Source organism: Hypanus sabinus, chromosome 27 (genome assembly GCF_030144855.1).
Source record: "Hypanus sabinus isolate sHypSab1 chromosome 27, sHypSab1.hap1, whole genome shotgun sequence".
NCBI lineage: Eukaryota > Metazoa > Chordata > Chondrichthyes > Myliobatiformes > Dasyatidae > Hypanus > Hypanus sabinus.
The window spans coordinates 7,558,072-7,572,151 of record NC_082732.1 but is presented as its reverse complement, the minus strand read 5'-3'; the positions used below and the strand labels follow the sequence as shown (position 1 = coordinate 7,572,151).

At 42.0% G+C, this 14,080-nt stretch overlaps 1 long non-coding RNA gene across 2 annotated transcripts in view; it reads left to right on the top strand.

Moving 5' to 3' along the window:
* The window catches only part of LOC132381922 (uncharacterized), a 56,204-nt gene that overhangs the window by 41,465 nt on the left and 659 nt on the right, over positions 1-14,080 (top strand). The gene's annotated exons all lie outside the window — the stretch shown is intronic.

Genomic DNA, 14,080 nt, shown 5'->3' with positions numbered 1-14,080 from the left:
TGCTGGAATGTTGTGCATAATTGTCTTACTTCCTTGTGGGGACTCTCTGGGTCCGAAATAGTTTTTGGACATTACCCAGAGAAACCGGTGGTAGCAGAATTCTGCACTCACAATGGCCACAGGATTGATTTTGACAGCACAAAACTAGCGCACCATGCAAATGGCTTTTGGGTTTGCCTGGTAAAGGAAGCCATTGAAATAAAGCTAGAGAAAAAGCACTTTAACAAAGACGAAGTTCTCACTCTAAGTTAGAATTTGATGGTAAGCAAGGTGGAAGAGTGGAAACCTAATTGAATGGGGACCAACCAATCAGGAGGGACAGAATACAGGTGTATAAATACCACCAGACTGGACCTGCCCAGGCATTAGCCTTGAAGAAGACGGCAGAGTTTGTCATTGAAACATCGGTAAAATTGATACCTGTACCTGGCTGGAAGAAAGCCTGAGAGGAGTTTAAAATTAATGTTATTATATATTATTCCATGTGATTTTAATCCAAACTTAAACAAATGCCCACAACTGACTGGTAGACTAGTTTTAATAAATTAGTCCACCTAATTAGTAATAAATCAGTAACCAAAACAAAGGTGTTCTTACTGTCAATGATTATTAGGAGAAAAGAGACTTTCTCCAAGCTTAGTAGTTTTTCGCTCTCCTTTTCAGGTGGAGGTAGACCCTGGCATGTAATCAGTTCCAAAATATTAAAGACAGAAAGATCACAGTTCGAAGCTAAACATCTAAGAAAACATTATATTGAGAAGAAAGACAAGTTGGGGTGGCTTTGTTGGTTAAACATGAATTCTAATCTTTAGAAAGAAGTGACACAGAAACAAAAGAATGTAGAACTTTTGTGAGTAAAGTTAAGAAACTGCAGGGATAAAAAGACTCTGATGGGAGTTACATACAGGCCTCTGAACAGTAGCGTGGATGTGGGAGTCAAACTACAATGGGAGATAGAAAAGGTATGTAAAGAGGGCACTTACAATAGTCATGGGAGATTTTAATTTGCAGGTAGATTGGGAATTCGAATTAGCACTGGTATTAGAGAAGGTATTTGGGCAATGCCGATGACATGGCTTTTAGAGAACTTGTGTTCGAGCTCATTAGGGAAAAGACAATTCCTGATTTGGTGTTGAGCAATGAAGCAGATTTGGTTCAGGTGCTTAAACATAGAACATAGAAAAAAAAAACAACAAACAGGCCCTTCAGCCCACAATGCTGTGCCGACCCTCAAAGCCTGCCTCACATATAATCCCCCACCTTAAATTCCTCGAAATACTTGTCTAGAAGTCTCTTAAACTTCACTAGTGTGTCTGCCTCCACTGCTGACTCAGGCAGTGCATTCCATGCACCAACCACTCTCTGAGTGAAAAAGCTTCCTCCAATATCCCCCTTGAACTTCCTTCCCCTTAACTTAAAGCCATGTCCTCTTGTACTGAGTAGTGGTGCCCTGGGGAAGAGGCACTGGCTGTCCACTCTGTCTATTCCTCTTAATATCTTGTACCACTCTATCATGTCTCCTCTCATCCTCCTTCTCTCCAAAGAGTAAAGCCCTAGCTCCCTTAATCTCTGATCATATTCCATACTCTCTAAACCAGGCAGCATCCTGGTAAATCTCCTCTGTACCCTTTCCAATGCTTCCACATCCTTCCTATACTAAGGCAACCATAACTGGACACAGTATTCCAAGTGTGGCCTAACTAGAGTTTTATAGAGCTGCATCATTACATCGTGTCTCTTAAACTCTATCCCTCGACTTATGAAAGCTAACACCCCATAAGCTTTCTTAACTACCCTATCTACCTGTGAGGCAAACTTTCAGGGATCTGTGGACATGTACCCCCAGATCCCTCTGCTCCTCCACACTACCAAGTATCCTGCCATTTACTTTGTACTCTGCCTTGGAGTTTGTCCTTCCAAAGTGTACCACCTCACACTTCTCCAGGTTGAACTCCATCTGCAACTGCTCAGCCCACTTCTGCATCCTATCAATGTCTCTCTGTAATCTTTGACAATCCTCTACACTATCTACAACACCACAAACCTTTGTGTTGACTGCACACTTGCCAACCCACCCTTCTACCCCCACATCCAGGTCATTAATAAAAATCACGAAAAGTAGAGGTCCCAGAACAGATCCTTGTGGAACACCACTAGTCACAACCCTCCAATCTGAATATACTCCCTCCACCACGACCCTCTGCCTTCTACAGGCAAGCCAATTTTGAATCCACCTGGCCAAACTTCCCTGGATCCCATGCCTTCTGACTTTCTGAATAAGCCTACCGTGTGGAACCTTGTCAAATGCCTTACTAAAATCCATGTAGATCACATTCGCTGCACTACCCTCATCTATATGCCTGGTCACCTCCTCAAAGAACTCTATCAGGCTTGTTAGGCACGATCTGCCCTTCACAAAGCCATGCTGACTGTCCCTGATCAGACCATGATTCTCTAAATGCCCATAGATCCTATCTCTAAGAATCTTTTCCAACAGCTTTCCCACCACAGACTTAAGGCTCACTGGTCTATAATTACCTGGACTATCCCTACTATCTTTTTGAACAAGGGGACAACATTTGCCTCCCTCCAATCCTCCGGTACCATTCCCGTGGACAATGAGGACATAAAGATCTTAGCCAGAGGTTCAGCAATCTCTTCCCTTGCCTTGTGTTGCAGCCTGGGGAATATTCCATCAGGCCCCAGGGACTTATCCGTCCTAATGTATTTTAACAACTCCAACACCTCCTCTCTCTTAATATCAACATGCTCCAGAACAGCAACTTCACTCATATAAATAGACCGATCTGATCCTTGCTTCCTAAACCTCATGTATGCTGCCTTCTTCCACCTGACTAGATTTTCCACTTCACTTGTCACCCATGGTTCCTTCACCCTACCATTCTTTATCTTCATCACCGGGACAAATTTATCCCTAACATCCTGCAAGATATCCCTAAACATCGACCATGTGTCCATAGTACATTTCCCTGCAGAAACATCATCCCAATTCACACCCGCAAGTTCTAGCCTTATAGCCTCATAACTTGCCTTTCCCCAATTAAAATTTTTCCTGTCCTCTCTGATTCTATCCTTCTCCATGATAATGCTAAAGGTCAGGGAGCGCTGATCACTGTCCACCAGATGCTTCCCCACTGACAGATCTGTGACCTGACCCAGTTCATTACCTAATACTAGATCTAGTATGGCATTCCCCCTAGTCGGCCTGTCAACATACTGTGACAGGAATCCATCCTGGACACACTTAACAAACTCTGCCCCATCTAAACCCTTGGAACTAATCAAGTGCCAATCAATATTAGGGAAGTTAAAGTCACCCATGATAACAACCCTGTTATTTTTGCACCTTTCCAAAATCTGCCTCCCAATCTGCTCCTCGGTACCTCTGCTGCTACCAGGGGGCCTATAGAATACCCGTAGTAGAGTAACTGCTCCCTTCCTGTTCCTGACTTCCACTCATACTGACTCAAAAGAGGATCCTGCTACATTACCCACCCTTTCTGCAGCTGTAATAGTATCCCTGACCAGTAATGCCACCCCTCCTCCCCTTCCCCCCGCCGATCCCTCTTAAAGCACTGAAGTACAGGAATATTGAGAATCCATTCCTGCCCTGGTGCCAGCCAAGTCTCCGTAATGGCGACTACATCATAATTCAATGTACGTATCCAAGCTCTCAGTTCATCACCTTTGTTCCTGATGCTTCTCGCATTAAAATACACACACTTTAGCCCTTCTACCTTACTACCTTTATACCCTTTATTCTGCTGCTCTTTTGTCAAAGCCTCTCTATATGTTAGATCTGGCTTTACTCCATGCACTTCTTTCACTGCTCTATTGCTCTGGGTCCCATCCCCCTTGCAAATTAGTTTAAACCCTCCCGAACCATGCTAGCAAACCTACCAGCAAGGATATTGCTCCCCTCGAGTTCAGGTGCAACCCATCCAATCTGTACAAGTCCCACCTTCCCCAGGAGAGATCCCAATGATCCAAAAATCTAAAACCCTGCCCCCTGCACCAACTCCTCAGCCACGCATTCAACTGTCATCTCCTCCAATTCTTACCATCACCATCACGTAGTACTGGCAGCAATCCTGAGAATGCCACCCTTGAGGTCCTGTTCTTCAGCCTTCTGCCTAGTTCCCAAAACTCACACTTTAGGACCTCATCTCTTTTCCTGCCTATGTCATTGGTCCCAACATGTATCCCGACTTCTGGTTGTTTTCCCTCTTATACCACGATGTTATGCACCCGGTCAGAGGCAACAAACTTTTAACAAACTTTTTCTTTTAAGGTAAAGAAACTCCTAGGATTCAGAGATCATAAGATGATAGAATTCACTGTATTGTTTGAGATAGAGAAGCTAAAACCAGATGTATCGGTATGACAGTTGAGTAAAGATAACTCCAGAATGCAGCTGGCCAAAGTTGATTGGAACCAGCAGAGATGACAGTGGAGCAGAGTGGCTGCAGTTTCTGAGGGTAATTCAGAAGACATGTGATCAATCCATCCCAAAAAAGAAGAAACATTCTAAAGGGAGAATTACGCAACTGTGGTTGACAAGCGCAATCAAAGAGAGCATAAAAACAAAAGAAAGGGCAAGCAATATAACAAAAACTAGTGTGAAGATAGAGGATTGTGAAGCTTTTAAAAACCAACAGAAGGGAACTAAAAGAGCAATAAGGAAAGAAAAGATGAAACACTATTTGGTAAGATAGCCAATAATATAAAAGAGGATACCAAAATCTTTTTCAGATATGTAAAGAATATGAGTGGGTATTGAACCATTGGCAAGTGATGCTGGATAAATAGTAATGAATAAACTGAATAAGTATTTGGCATCAATCATTACTGCGGAAATTGCCAACATCATGTCAGAAATTTGAAAGAGACATGGGGCAGAAGTGAGTGTATTTGCTAATAATTAATTACGAGAAGGTCTTAGGTAGGTTGGGGGAATGGCAAGGAAGAGCAATTGGCAATTGGCCCAAAAGAATGGGCAATTGCACCTTTACTTGGGAAGCTGAAAGGTCTGGACCGGATGGAATACATCCCATGATTCTGAAAGAAGTAGCTGAAGAGGTTGTGGAGGCTCGATTCCAGATTAGTTTCAGAGTACTAAATAATTGCAAATGTCCCTGCACTCTTTAAGAAGGGAGGGAGGAAAAACAGGAATTATGGGCCAGTTAACCTGACTTTAGTGGCTGGTAAGTTGTTAAGGATCCATTATTAAGGATAAGTTTTTGGGGTTCTTGAAGGCACATGATAAAATAAGAACAAGTCAACATAGTTTCCTTCAGAGGAAATATTACCTGACAAAACTGTTGGAACTCTTTGAGGAAATAACAGTCGAGATAGATAAAGAGGGGCCAGTGGATGTGTGTACTTGGATTTTCAGAAGACCTTTGACAAACTGCTGCACATAAGGTTGCTAGACAAGATTGGAACCATAAGCCATAAAACAAAGGAGCAGAATTAGGCCATTCAGGCCATCGAGTCTGCTTTGCCATTCCATCATGGCTAATTTACTATCCCTCTCCTGTTCTCCTGTCTTGCCCCCATTACCTGTGATAACCTGAATAATTAGGAACAAATTAACCTCTGTATTAAATATACTCAATAACATGGCCTCCACAGTCGACAATGGCAATGAATTCCACAGATTCACTACCCTCTGGCTAAAGAAATTTCTCCTCATCTGTTTTTTAATGGACGTCTGTCTATTCTGACCTGTCCTCTGATCAGAAACTAATGCACTATAGGAATCATCCTTTCCACATTCATTCTATCCAGGCATTTCAGTATTTAATATGTTTCAATGAGATTGTCCCTCATTCTTCAAAACTCCAGTGATTACAGACCCAGAGCCATCAAATGCTCCTCATGCCTTAACTCTTTCTTTTGCACCTCTGAGTTTTTAATCTTTTTCCCATTTAGAAAATAGTCTTCACTTTATTCTTTCTATCCAAGTGTAAGATCATGTGCTTCCCAACACTATATTCCATCTCCCACTTCTTTGCCCAAATCTCAATCTGTCCTTTTGCAGACACTCTGCTTATTCACACTACATGTCTCTCCACCTGTCATCATATAGTCTTCAACCTTGTCCACACTTCATTCAAGTCATTGACATGTAACATGAAATGAAGCAGTATCAACACCAACTCCTGCAGAACACCACCTGTCACCGGCAGAAAAAGCCCATTTTATTCCTAATCTTTGCCTCCTGTTAGTCAGCCAATCTTTCATCCATGCTGGTATCTTTCCTGTAATACCAAAGTTCAAAATTCAAAGTAAATATATTATCAAAGTACATATACATTACCATTTGCAACACTGAGATCCAGGTTCTTGTGGCTGTACTCAATAGATCTAATAACCATAATAGAATCATTGAACGACAACACCATCTCCGAGGATAACCATCAGTTTTTATCCTGTTAAGCAATCTCATTTGCGGGACCTTGTCAAAAGGTTCTGAAAATCAAAGTAAACAACATCCACTGACTCTCCTTTGTCTAATCTGCCTGTTATTTCCTCAAAGAATTGTCAGGCAGGCTCTCTACTTAAGGGGACGATGCCTACTTTATATGCCTCTGAATACTCCAAAACCACATCCTGAATGATGGACTCCAACTGAATTCAGGCTAACTGGCTTTTTTTTTCTGCCTTCCTCCCTTCTTAAAGAGTGGAATGACATTTGCAGTTTTCCAGTCTTCCAGAACCATTTCAGAACCTTGTGATTCTTGAAAGCTCATCACTCACGTCTCCACAATCTCTTCAACTACTTCTTTCAGAGCCCTGAGGTTAGTCCATCTGGTTCATGTGACTTATCTACTTTCAGATGTTTCACCTTCCCAAGCACTTTCTCCTTAGCAATAGCAACTACACTCATTTCTGCACCCTGACACTCTTGAACTTTTGGCACACAGCTAGTGCCTTCCACAGTGGAGACTGATGCAAAATATTGAGTAAGTTTGCTTGCCATTTCTTTACCCCCCACTACTACCTCTGCAGCATCATTTTCCAGTGGTCCAATATCCATGCTCATCTTTCTTTTACTCTTTATATAGTACATCTGAAGGAACTTTTGGTATCCTCATTTATAATATTGCCTAATTTACCTTCATATTTCATCTTTTCTCTCCTTACGTCTTTTTAGTTGCCGTCTGCAGGTTTTTAAAAGCTTCCCAATCCTCTAACTTCCCACTAATTGTTTCTATATTATATGCCCACTCCTTTCCTTTTCTGCTGTCTGTGACTTTATTTGTCAGTCATGGTTGCTTCATCTACCCTTTAGAATACTTCTTCCTCTTTAGGATATATCTATCCTATGTACCTTCTGAATTGCCAAAGAAACTCCAGCCTTTGCTATTCTGATGACATAGCTGTGAATGTCCCCTTCCAATAAACATTGGCCATCTTCTCTCCCTTGCCCCCGTAATTCCCTTTACTCCACTGTACTACTGATATATCTGAAGTTATCTTTTCCATTTCAGTCATTTCCATTTCCTATTATGATCACTGATCCTTAAGGGTTCCTTTACCTTAAGCTCCCTAATCAATTCTGGCTCATTACACAAAACCCATTTTAGAAATGGTTTTCTCCTTCTAGGTTCAACTACAAGATACTCAAGAGAGCTATCTCATTCAACAAAGCATGCTACAAATTCCCTCTCTTGGGATCCAGCACCAACTTGCTTTCCCCAATCTACTTTCATATTGAAATCCCCATGATAATCATAACATTGCCCTTTTCATTGGCCTTTTCCACCTCTCATTGTAATTTTTATCTCATATCCTGGTTATTGTTTGGAGGCTTGAATTTAACTCCCATCAGGAACTTTTTACACTTGCAGTTTCTTACATCTACCTACAAGGATTTTGCATCTTCTGATCTAATGACACAACTTTCTTAAGATTTGATTTCATTTTTTACCAACAGAGCCACTCCAACCCCTTTGCCTACCTGCCTGACCTTTCAATACAATGTGTATCCTTTGATAACAGATGCTGGAAATAAATAGAAACACAAAATGCTGGCAGAACTCAGCAGGCCAGACAGCATCTATGGGAGGAGGTAGAGACGACATTTCGGGCCGAAACCCTTCATCAGGAGGTGAAGTAACATGGGATGGTCTTTATCCCTCCCCCCTCGACCATCCCATGTTACTTCACTCCTGATGAAGGGTTTTGGCCCGAAACCTTGTCACTACCTCCTCCCATAGATGTTGTCTGGCCTGCTGAGTTCTGCCAGCATTTTGTGTTTTTGTGTATCCTTTGATGTTCTCCCAACTATGATATTCTTTCAACCGTGACTCATTGATGCCCCCAGTGTTGTACCCACAGCCAAAAATTTCAGTGCCAACGACATACATAGAAATCTCTAACTGCACTACAAAATTATTTACTTTATTCCATATACTGCATGCACTTAAATATAACACTTCCAGTCTTGTATTCATCATCTTTTACAAATTTTCCCCCATGTTACACTTCAAATCATCCCACTGGTTGCAATTTTGCCCTCGAAATTGCCTGTGCTTCCTGACAATCTCACTACACACTGCATCCACTTGTAAATCAGTAGCAACACAAAAATCCTGCAGAGGTCATCCACTCTGTCTTGTCCTTTCAACATTTGATAGGTTTCAATGATATTCTCTCTCATTCTTCTAAACTCCAGTGAGTGCAGGCCCTGAGCATCAAATGCTTCTCACATGTTAACCCTTTCAGTCCCTGAACCCCCTCTGAAACCTGGCATCTTAGATAAGGGGTCCAAAGCTGCTTACAATTCTCCAAGCGCTTTATAAAGCTTCAGCATTACACCCTTACTCAGCATTGTATTCTTTATGGAAGGGGACAAGTACAAGCTAGCAGCTGATAGTAGGTGGGTGGATGAAAGAAAGTGATGTGACACTCTGGGAGCTGACTTCTGAGAGAAGCAGCCCAAAACTGCACACAATGCTCCATGTGGTCTGACCAATGCCTTATAAAGCATCAGCACCACACCATTGCTCTTTTCTCTAGTCCTCTCTAAATGAATGCTTACATTGCATTTGCCTTCCTTACCACTGACCAAGCCTGCAAGTTAACCTTTAGGGAATCCTGCACAAGGACTCCCAAGTCCTTGTGTACCTCTGAACTTTTCCTGTTTAGAAAATAGTCTCTGCCTTTTTCCTTCTACCAAAGGGCGGCATGACCATACAATTTCCTACACTATATTCCATCTGCCACTTCTTTGTCCATTCTCTCAATCTGTCCAAGTCTTTCTGCACATACCTGCCCCTCCACCTATCTTGATATCATCTGCAATCTTGGCCATAAGGCCATCAATTTCATCATCCAAATAACTGACATATAGCATGAAAAGGAATGGTCTCAATACTGACCCATGCAGACCACCATTTGTCACTAGCAGCCAACCAAAATAGGCCCTCTTTACTCCAACTCTTTGCATCTTGCCAGTCAAGCAATCTTCTATCCATGCTAGTACATTTACTGTAAGACCATGGGCTCTTACCTTGTTAAGTAGCCTCACATATTGCATCTTGTCAAAGGACTTCTGAAAATACATGTAAGCAACATCCACTGCCTCTCTTTTGTCTATCCTGCTTATTATTTCCTAGAAAAACTCTAACAGTTTTGTCAGGCAAGATTTCCCCTGTAGGAAACCGTGCTGTCTTTAGTTTATTTATCATGTGCCTCTAAGTACCCTAAAACGTCAGCCTTAATAATGGACTCCAACATCTTCCTAACCACTGAAGTCAGGCTAACTGGCCTTTCACTTCCTTCCTTCTGCCTCTCTCCCTTATTAAAGAATGGAGTGACATTTGCAATTGTGATTCTAGAAAGATCATTACTAATGCTTCCACAATCTCTTCAGCTAACCCTTTTAGAACCCTGGGGTGTTGACCATCTGGTCTATATGACATCTACATCCCTTCAGACGTTTCGGCTTCCTAAGCACATTAATAAGAGCAGCCACACTCATTTCTGCCCCCTGACACTCTCGAATTTCTGGCATATTGCTAGAGCCTTCCACTGCGACAACAGGTGCAAAACCCTTGTTAAGTTTTTCCCCTATTACTCTCTCTACAGTAATGTTCTAATATCCACTTACAATTCTCTTTTACTCTTTATATATTTGAATAAACTTTTGGTATCCTCCATGGTATTTTTAAGAAGCTTACCTTCATACTTCATCCTTTCTCTCATCACTCTTTTAGTTGCCTTCTGTTGTTTTTTAAAGGCATCACAATCCTCTAACTTCCCACTAATGTATGCTATATTATATACCTTCTCTTTTGCTTTAATGCTGTCTTTGACCTCTTGTCTCCCATGGTTGCCTCATCCTCCCATTACAATACTACTTCATCTTTGTGATATGTCTATCCTGTGCCCTCTGAATTGCTTCCAGAAGCTCCAGTCACTGCTGTTCTGCTGCCATCCCTGCTAGTGTCCCCTTGCAATCAGCTTTAGTCAGCTCTTCTCTCATGCTTCCATAATTCCCTTTACTGTACTGTAACACTGATACATCAGACTTTGTCTTGCCCCTCTCACATTCTGTCACGTTATGATCACTGTCTCTCAAGGCTTTCTTTATCTTATGCTCCCAAATTGCATCTGGTTCATTATACAACACCACATCCAGAATTGCCTTTCTCCTAGTAACCTCTACTGCATGCTGCTCTAAAAAGCCATCTCATAGGTATTCTACAAATTCCTTCTCTTAGTATCTAGCATTAACCTAAATTTTCCAATCTACCTGCATATTGAAATCCATTGTGACTAGTTAAATTTATATCTCATATCCTGGCAACTGTTTGGATGCTTCCATATAATCCCATCAGGGTGTTCTTACTCTTGAAGTTTCTTAACTCTACCCGCATCTTGCAATCCTTGGATGCGATGATTCCAGCTATGATCTGCTTTCAGCCACATCTTAGTGATGCCCACAACATCATATTTGCCAATCTTGCTACATGACCATCCTCCCTATTCTGTATGGTGTGTGCATTCAAGTATAGCACCTTCAGTCCTGACACCTGGGAGGCAAGATACCATCTGAGTGTTTGCTATCTACAGAACTTCATGTCTGAGTCCTCTAACTGACACTACTGCACTCTCCTCATCCCCCTGTCCTTCCCTTCTAATCCACTCAGTGCCAGAGATCCAGTCACAGCAACTTCCCCCTGGTAGGTCCCCCGCCTGAGCAGCATCCAAAGCAGCATACTTATTACTGAGGGGAATGGCCACAGGAGATCTCTGTAATAGCTGCCTATTTCTTTTTCATCTCCCAGCAGTCACTCAGGTACTGGCCTTCTTCAACGTATGGACGACGATCTCCCTGAGCTCCTATCCATCACCTTCTCTGGACCAATACTCTGTGCATTAGCTATGTGCTAATGGACAAAGAAACCAAAAAGAAAACTTACTAGTAACCTACTTAGAACCTTTGCCTGTGTTTGCCCAAACCAGGGTTGCGCCAAATCTTCCCACTCCAACAATGCTTCCTCATTTTGATGCACCATCATTTTACTTGCACAAATACTGTGACCTTTATTGACCAATCTCCTGATTCACCCACCTTCCTGTGGGTGCATAACACTCGGTCAGTGTCCACTGGTGTGTCTAAAGGGGTGTCTCCCCACACCTGTCTTTTATCCCCATTGACGGGGTATCAGCCATCCATCAACTCAAAATGACCATGTCCATCAAATCAGGCCACTCCTGCTGTCTCCTTAGGAATGTTAACGAGCAAAGTAATGTCCTTTAAACAATCCAGGAAGAAGCCATAATACATAAATCAAATGTCTCCCTCTTCCTCTTATCTGTAGCAGATGTCCCTGCCTCTGTGCTTCATCTCTCTCTCTCAGTAGCAGCATAGTTCATTGTTCTCAAGGGGGGGGATGGTTAACTCTTCACCCCATTTCCATCAGGTCTGTTCAGCATTCATAACAAAAGCTGACACCCGATATGACTTGTTCTTTTTACATGGCTCCCACCCTGCAACGACATCTCCCTCTCTCACTCACTACTTTAATAGCTATGGTCACTAGTGGGGTTCTGCAGGGGTCAGTGTTGGGAACACTTCTTTTCAAGTTACATGTCAATGATTTCGATGACGTAGCTTTATGGCAAGGTTTGCGGATGGTATGAAGATAGGCTGAGGGGCAGGTAATACTGAGGAAGCAGGGCGTCTGCAGAAGGACTTTGACAGATCATGGGAATGGGCAAGGAAGTGGCTGATGGAATATGGAGTAGGGAAGTGTATTGTCATGCACTTTGGTAGAAGGTGTAAAGGTGTAGACAAGTTCTAAATGTGGAGAAAATTCAAAAATCAGATGTACAAAAGAACATGGATTAACAACTGACAGTCCCGGGGGCGTACTGTGGCAGCGCTCAAGTGTCGTCACACATTCCAGTGCCGACACAGCATGCCCACAATATTGAGCAGAACAACATAGAGTACAACAAAATTGCACAACAATAGCAAAAGTACAACAGCAAAACAAGCACTGTTCCTCTCTCCCACCCATCCACCCATAGTCCTCCAACACCAGGACCAGCCTCCTCTGACCTCGAGCCTCCAACATACTTGGACTCACAATCGGAAATATTTGATCTTTGATTTTCCCAGCATATTGATAGGCAATTTTGGATCCTAATTTTCCACTGTGTCCTGAATCCCATGGGCCTTAACCTTTGAACCAGTTTCTCATGTCAAAAACTTTACTAATGTCCATGCAAATCACACCTACAGTCCTACCTTCTTTGTTACCATTTCAAAGAATGTAATCAAATACAGGATTTGCAATTAACAAAACTACGTTGGCCATCTTTACTTAATCTGCGTCCTTCCAAGTGATTATTTATTCTCTGCTGCAGATTTTTTCTGGTATTTTCCCTACAGCTAGTCTTCACTGAACTCTAGTTACCAGGCCTTTCCCTGATGTGTGTCTTAAGGTATGGAGACCTATATTAAACCTTTACCTACCTCTTCACTTCATGCTCCACCTAACAGGTGCATTGTGGTGCTCTCCTGTAGCTATTGGCTCCACACACAGATTGCTCCTATTATCTTTAATACATTTTCCTGGTTATTCTTTTATCCTTAATATAGTTATAGAATGCCTTCATGTCTACTGTAATCCTATCTGTTAGTGACTGCTCTTTACCTTCATTTTATTAAACTCCTTCCTACATGTTTTATTGTATTGCCTCGCCATCATTAGTTCTCTATACCTGTCATATATTTCCTTTATTACTCATTTCCAAACCTCAATATTGCTCGACATCCAGGGTTTCCTAATACTTCTATTTTTCACTTTTACAAGAATATGCTGCCCATGAATTCTAGCTATTTCTCGTTTGCATGCTTCCTCCTGTACAGATGTAGTCTTAAACCTGCAAACCAATGCCTCAAGTCTTCTTTTGCCAGGTGCTCCCTTATGTTAATGAAATTGGCCTTGACCCAATTTCAGGTGTTAATTACTAGTCCACTCCTTTTTAAATCTACTCTAATAAGTACAGAGTTATGATCATTATCTCCAAAGTGTCCCCTGAATCACACTCCCTCCATTTGACCAGCTACATTCCCAAGATAAGATCCGGTAATGCTCCTTCTTGCATTGTTTTCCTCATATACTGTGTTAAGAATTCCGCTGAACGCATACCATAAATACTGACCACTTTGTGACTTTAACACTAGGACAGTCTCTGTTAGTATTTGGGACATGGAATCCCTGATCTCACTCCATTTTTATTGCATTACTTTGCTAGCTGACTGTATCTGTTACTTTGGTCACTTGTTGACCATTGGGAGCTCAGTAATTCACACATAGAAAATTGATTTCACCCATTTTTGTTTCTAATCTGTACCCCTAGGTCTCCATTTGAGGAACCTACTCTGATACCCTACCTCAATATTGAATGCAATAACTCCTCCACTTTAACTCACCCCTTTATCTCACTTGAAAATTTCATATCCTGGGATGTTGAGCTGCCAAGTACTGCCCAACTTCAAACAAGCATATCATAGACCACTCTGCTGATTAAA